Raw genomic sequence first — 6,024 nt, forward strand, 5'->3', positions numbered from 1 at the left:
GTGCTCCTCACAAGTTGCTTTCCCACCTACCTTTGTATTGTCAGCAAATCTGGCTACAATATAGTCGGTCACTCATCCAGGTTATTAATATAGTTTTCAAATAGTTAAAGCCTCAGCACTGATCCCTGCGGCACTTCACTATTACAGATTGGCAAGCTGAAAGTGACCCATTTATCCTAACTCTTTATTTCCTGTCAGCCTGTCCTGAATCCATGTTAACAAATCATCCTCAAAACTATAAGCTCTTAACCTGTGCGGTACCATTTATTTGGTACCTTATCAAAAGTCTTTTGGGAATCCAAATAAACACATCTACTGATCTCCCTTTATGAATCTTGTATTAAGTCCTCTATTATTTATTTATTTGTTAATAATATTATGGGCCAGGGTTTAGAGAACCCCAAAGTATATCATAGAGTTCACCTGGCCCATAACTTTGAATAGATTGTGGTTATGGGGAGTGCATGGGCCAACTTTACAGGTGTGATGCAACAGAGAACTAAAAGTATATTTAAACAAAACAAAATGTTTATTTATGAAATCAGTTAACACTTTATAAACCCATAGTAAACATCTTAGTAACCATCAACTAAAATACTCCCCCCAAGAATACAGTACTCTATAAGGAACCCTTAATCTTTCCTTACAACATCCATAAGAGAACAGACCCTTTTTAACACAGAGATCAGGTTTAAATTCACTACTGACAGCAGTTATCACTTTGAAATCCTCAAATGATCTGGAGACAGTCTTTGGATTGCAGAGAGAGATCCTTACACAGCTCCTTGCTTTGCGTGCAGCTACCCAGCTCTCAAAATGAAACTAACCACACCCTGTAGCAGACAGCCCAAAGCAAAAGTAAAAGCAGACAGCCCAGCTCCACCCACTCTCTGACATCACTGCAGCTATTCAAATAACACCCATTTCTAATAGGTACACCCACTACAGCTGTACGATAAACATTCATTTCTTAAAGGTACTCGCACATGACAATAAGGAGAAATTTAGCGTGGCCAATCCACTTACCCTGCACATCTTTGAGTTGTGGGGGTGAGACGCATGCAGACATGGGGAGAATTTCAAATCCTCTATAAAGATCCCAGACAAGATCCCAACAGTTGCTAGGATATTGGACAGAAACCCCAATATTTTTATTTTATTTTTTTCAAGATTGTGAGGAAAGGATGCCTCACTACAGGAGTGATTTCATGCAAACGCGGGATATGATATATTGAAACAGACTTTATTACAAACACAGTAATAATTTTTTTTTAACATCACACAAGAAAAAATAGCTTACAATTACTCCTTAAACAATGCTAATCAATACAGTGACACAATAACCCTTAACCACTATCTTTATTTCCACTTGAAGAACAAAACCATCTCAGGTCACAAGTTAAATACAGTTAGCAGACTCAGGAATACTTGCTGTAAAGTGATGTCTTGGGTAAACCACTTTGAGAAAGATAGATTTTTTGAGACTGCTTGAAAGAAAGTGATCTGGCACCCTGTCAGAACAATGCAGAATCTCTGGCTGTATTCTTCAGAAACCTTCTCAGTTTCACTTCCAGCACCCACCCCCTCCAAAAAAGAAAACTCTGAAAACCTCAACACCTGACTGCTTCAGCCTCTGGCTCCTCCCATTAACCACATCACCGTACCAAGTTGAACACAATGTCTCTAATTATCGACTCCCCGGGGAACCCTCCGAATACAAACAGAAGTCCATTAGCCCAAACTTTGACGATGCTTTAATTTCACTTCTGTCTCAAAAAGGCCTATCTGTCTGTCAAACCAGGATTTTAAAAAACATGACTGCAGCAGTCACACACTATCCAGGCTTATAACCTTTATTGCACCAAATACATACAATACATTTCAAATTCCTACCTTCATCACATCTCAAAGAACTGTGATATATTTGTCAAACATAATTTCCCTTTCAAAAAACCATGTTGGCCCTGTCTGATTGTATTATAATTTTCTAGCAGTCCAGCTATTACCTCCTTAATAATGGATTGTAGCATTTTCCCAATGCCAGATGTTAGACTAACTTGCCTACCTGCTTTCTGTCTCTCCGTCCTTGAGTAGTGGTATTACATTTGCGGTGTTCCAATCCACTGGGACATTTCCAGAGTCTAGAGAATTTTGGAAGATTACAACCAATGCAAGCACTATCTCTGCAGCCACTTCAATTAATACCTAAGGATGTAGACTATCAGGTCCAGGGAACTTGTCAGTTCTTAATCACATTAGTTTTCCTAATGTTTTTCTCGAGTTGCTGGCTTATAGACCCATCAATCAAAGTACTTGCACCTTCTTTGTTCCTTAGCTCTAGCCAAATAGATTCTGTCCTTGATCCCTCTGGGTCATTCTCTCTCTCCGCCACTGCAATATTATCCTTAATCAATACTATCACCCCTCATCTTTTTCTGAACTCCTTGTCCAGGAATATTTAATACCCAGTCCGGCTCCTCTCAGTCTCTCTCACAGTGTGCCGACCTGCTTCGTACTCCTCCCAATCTGCTTCACAATCCTCCCCCGACCCCAGCTGCTTCATAGTGATCCTGACCAGGTGCACAACCTGCCTGGACTTTCTACAACTTAATTATAGTTTAAGCAGATGAGGACAGGATAAAGTAGAACTGCCACTATTTTGGCACCAGGTAAGTGTCTTTGTCTTCCAACATCACAATTTAATATTTTCACAAAGGACTTGAAACATAATCAAATCACAAGTGATGTCTGTGCACCACATAACTAGAACTACTGTATAAATGTTTTTTCTGATAGTTTTACACTTTGGAATGGGGATGTAGAACATATCATTGCTGAGAAGACAGGACAGAGGGATTAATGGGGGCAGATAAAGATTATAATTTAAAAAGAATTAGGGGATATGGAACCAAAGTAAGTCAGTGAGAACAGGAGTCCTCATAGGAACAGGAACAGGCTTAGCGCAGAACCAAATGCAGGCTCAATTTTGGGCTAGTTGCTTTGGTAGAGGAGGAGGTTGGCAAAAAGAAAATTGGAACAAGAGTTTGAAGGTTTGCAAGACATGAAGAGGGGTTTTAGCAGCAGAGGCGGGCAGTGTTGAAAATATGTGGTCTTGTTGATGGAAAAATGTAGGCCCTGAGCTCCACTTAGGGCAATTGTTTTGTAGGGTTGCATTCAACCTGGACAACTGACCAGGAAATATTACATTTCTTTTAATGGTTTTAACTGTACGTTTATATAAAAACTGTATGTTTATATACAGGTCCATATTCAAGGCCGTGGCAGCTAACCTGGACGAGTATGCAACCACCGTCATAGACTTCATCAGTAAGTGTGTCGAGGACTGTGTGCCAAAGAAGACAATACGGGTATTCCCCAATCGGAAACTCTGGCTCAACCAAAAGGTTCACTCCTTGCTGAAGTTCCGGACGGAGGCGTTCAAGTCTGACGACCCTGACCTATATAGGAAATCCAGGTACAACGTACGGAAAGCCATCAGGGATGCAAAAAGACAATACCGATCAAACTAGAGTCCCATCCAACAACACTAACCCACGAAGCCCATGGCAGGGCCTACACAAGATCATAGGCTATAAAGCAAGTCCAGGCGGAATATCTGGGGCTGGAGCATCCCTACCCGATGAGCTGAACATGTTCTACACCCGCTTTGAGCAGTCAGCCAATGTATCAGTACCACCTGCCCCAACAGCCCTGGACACACCCATACCCACTATTACAGCCTCAGAGGTGAGAGCTGCCTTCTTGAAAGTGAATCTGCGGAAAGCGACGGACCCCGACGGAGTCCTTGGGCGAGCACTCAGAGCTTGCGCAGACCAGCTGGCGAGTGTATTCGCAGACATCTTCCCCACCTCACTCCTCCGCTCTGAGGTCCCCACCTCCTTCAAGAAGACCAACATAATAACAGTACCAAAGAAGAACAAGGTAGACTGCCTCATCGACTACCGACCGGTGGCCCTAACGTCTGCTATCATGAAATGCTTTGAGCGGCTAGTCATGAGGCGGATCACTGCCAGCCTCCCAGGCGGTCTCGATCCACTGCAGTTTGCCGATCACTGCAACCGGTCCACAGCAGACGCTATCTCACTGACTCTGCAATCAACACCGCGAACACCTCGACAACAAGAACACCTATGTAAGACTACTGTTCATAGACTACAGCTCCACCTTCAACACCATTATCCCAACAAGACTAATAACCAAACTCCACAATCTTGGACTTGACCCCTCCCTGTGCAGCTGGATCCTTGACTTCCTCACGAACAGAACGCAATCTGTCAGGATAGGCAATAGCATCTCCTCCACAATAGTCCTCAACGCCGGGGCCCCGCAAGGATGTGTGCTCAGCCCTCTACTGTACTACCTATACACACATGACTGTGTAGCAAGATTTAACTCCAACTCAATCGATAAGTTTGCGGATGATATGACTGTGGTGGGCCGTATTTCAAACAACGATGAATCAGACTACAGGAGGGAGATAAATCACTTGGTTGCATGGTATACTGAAAACAACCTCTCTCTAAATGTTGGAAAGACCAAGGAACTGATCATCGACTTCAGGAAGTGCAGCACGACACACACTCCTGTCTGCATCAATGGCTCCGAAGTAGAGATGGTCGATAGCTTTAAGTTCCTGAGGGTCACCATCACCAACAGTCTGTCCTGGTCCACTCATGTTGATGCAACAGTCAAGAAAACCCAACAATGTCTCTAATTCCTACGGAAGCTAAAGAAATTTGGCATGTCCTCATTGACTCTCACAAACTTCTACAGATGTGCGATAGAGAGCATCTTGTCCGGCTGCATCACGGCTTGGTATGGCAACTGCTCGGTCCAAGATCGCTAGAAACTGCAGTGTGTGGTGAACGCAGCCCAACGCATCACACAAGCTTGCCATCTCCACATTGATTCTGTATACAGCTACTGCTGCCTCAGGAAGGCAGACAGCATTATCAGAGACCTGTCCCACCCAGGCATTGCCTTCTTCCAGACCCTTCCATCAGGCAGAAGGTACAGAAGTCTGAAGACTCGCACATCCAGCCATAGGAACAGCTTCTTCCCCACAGCTACAAGACTCCTCAATGACTCCCCCTCGGACTGATCTGTTCCCTGTAAGAACATTATTCACAATGCCCTATGCTGCTCTTGCTCATGTATTTGCTTTGTTTGGCCCCTTGTTCCACACTGTAACCAATCAGTGTTTGTCGATGTACCATTTGTCAATGTTCTCTGTTGATTATTCTTTTGTCTACTATGTACATACTGTGTATGTTCCCTTGGCCGCAGAAAAATACTTTTCACTGTACCTCGGTACAGGTGACAATAAATCAAATCAAATAAACTAATTAAATGTGTAAAATACTACACTCCATGATTTTCATCCTGACTCTTGTCATCCTTAGCTTGCAAGTCATAGAATCACAGAATTAACAGTGCAGAAGGAGGCCATTTGGCCCATCAAGCCTACACCGGGCAAACTGAAGGAGAATTTAGAATACTCAATTCATCTCAAAAGTACGTCTTTCAGGACATGTGGGAGGGAACCGGAGCACCTGGAAGAAACCACACACGGGGAGAACGTGCAGACTCCACACAGTGACCCAAGTCGGGAATCAAACCTGGGACCCTGGAGCTGTGAAGCAACTGTCTGTGCTAACCACTGTGCTACCGTGCTGCCCATCTCTTCCCCCCCCCCCCCCCAGGACATTGCATTGGCATCCCATCACTGTATGTAAGATAGTTAATAAAAAGAACAGATCGTAATGTCTGGAGAATTGTTTGAATTTATATTGTTTGGTAACCAACTTTGTTTCTGTTTAGCGGCCACATCTTTCCCGATGGTGAGCAAGGAGAGTCACTCTCAGTGCAGCTCCTTGATTTGTGAAGGACAAAGTTTTCCAAAAGGGAAGAGATCGCTTAATTCACTCAGTCTTCACTTATCCTTGAAACAAAAATCTCAACTCAGATTGAGGCAAGTTCACAGACTGCAGTCCGGGAGGGTCG

Source organism: Scyliorhinus canicula, chromosome 5 (assembly GCF_902713615.1).
Source record: "Scyliorhinus canicula chromosome 5, sScyCan1.1, whole genome shotgun sequence".
NCBI classification, from domain to species: domain Eukaryota; kingdom Metazoa; phylum Chordata; class Chondrichthyes; order Carcharhiniformes; family Scyliorhinidae; genus Scyliorhinus; species Scyliorhinus canicula.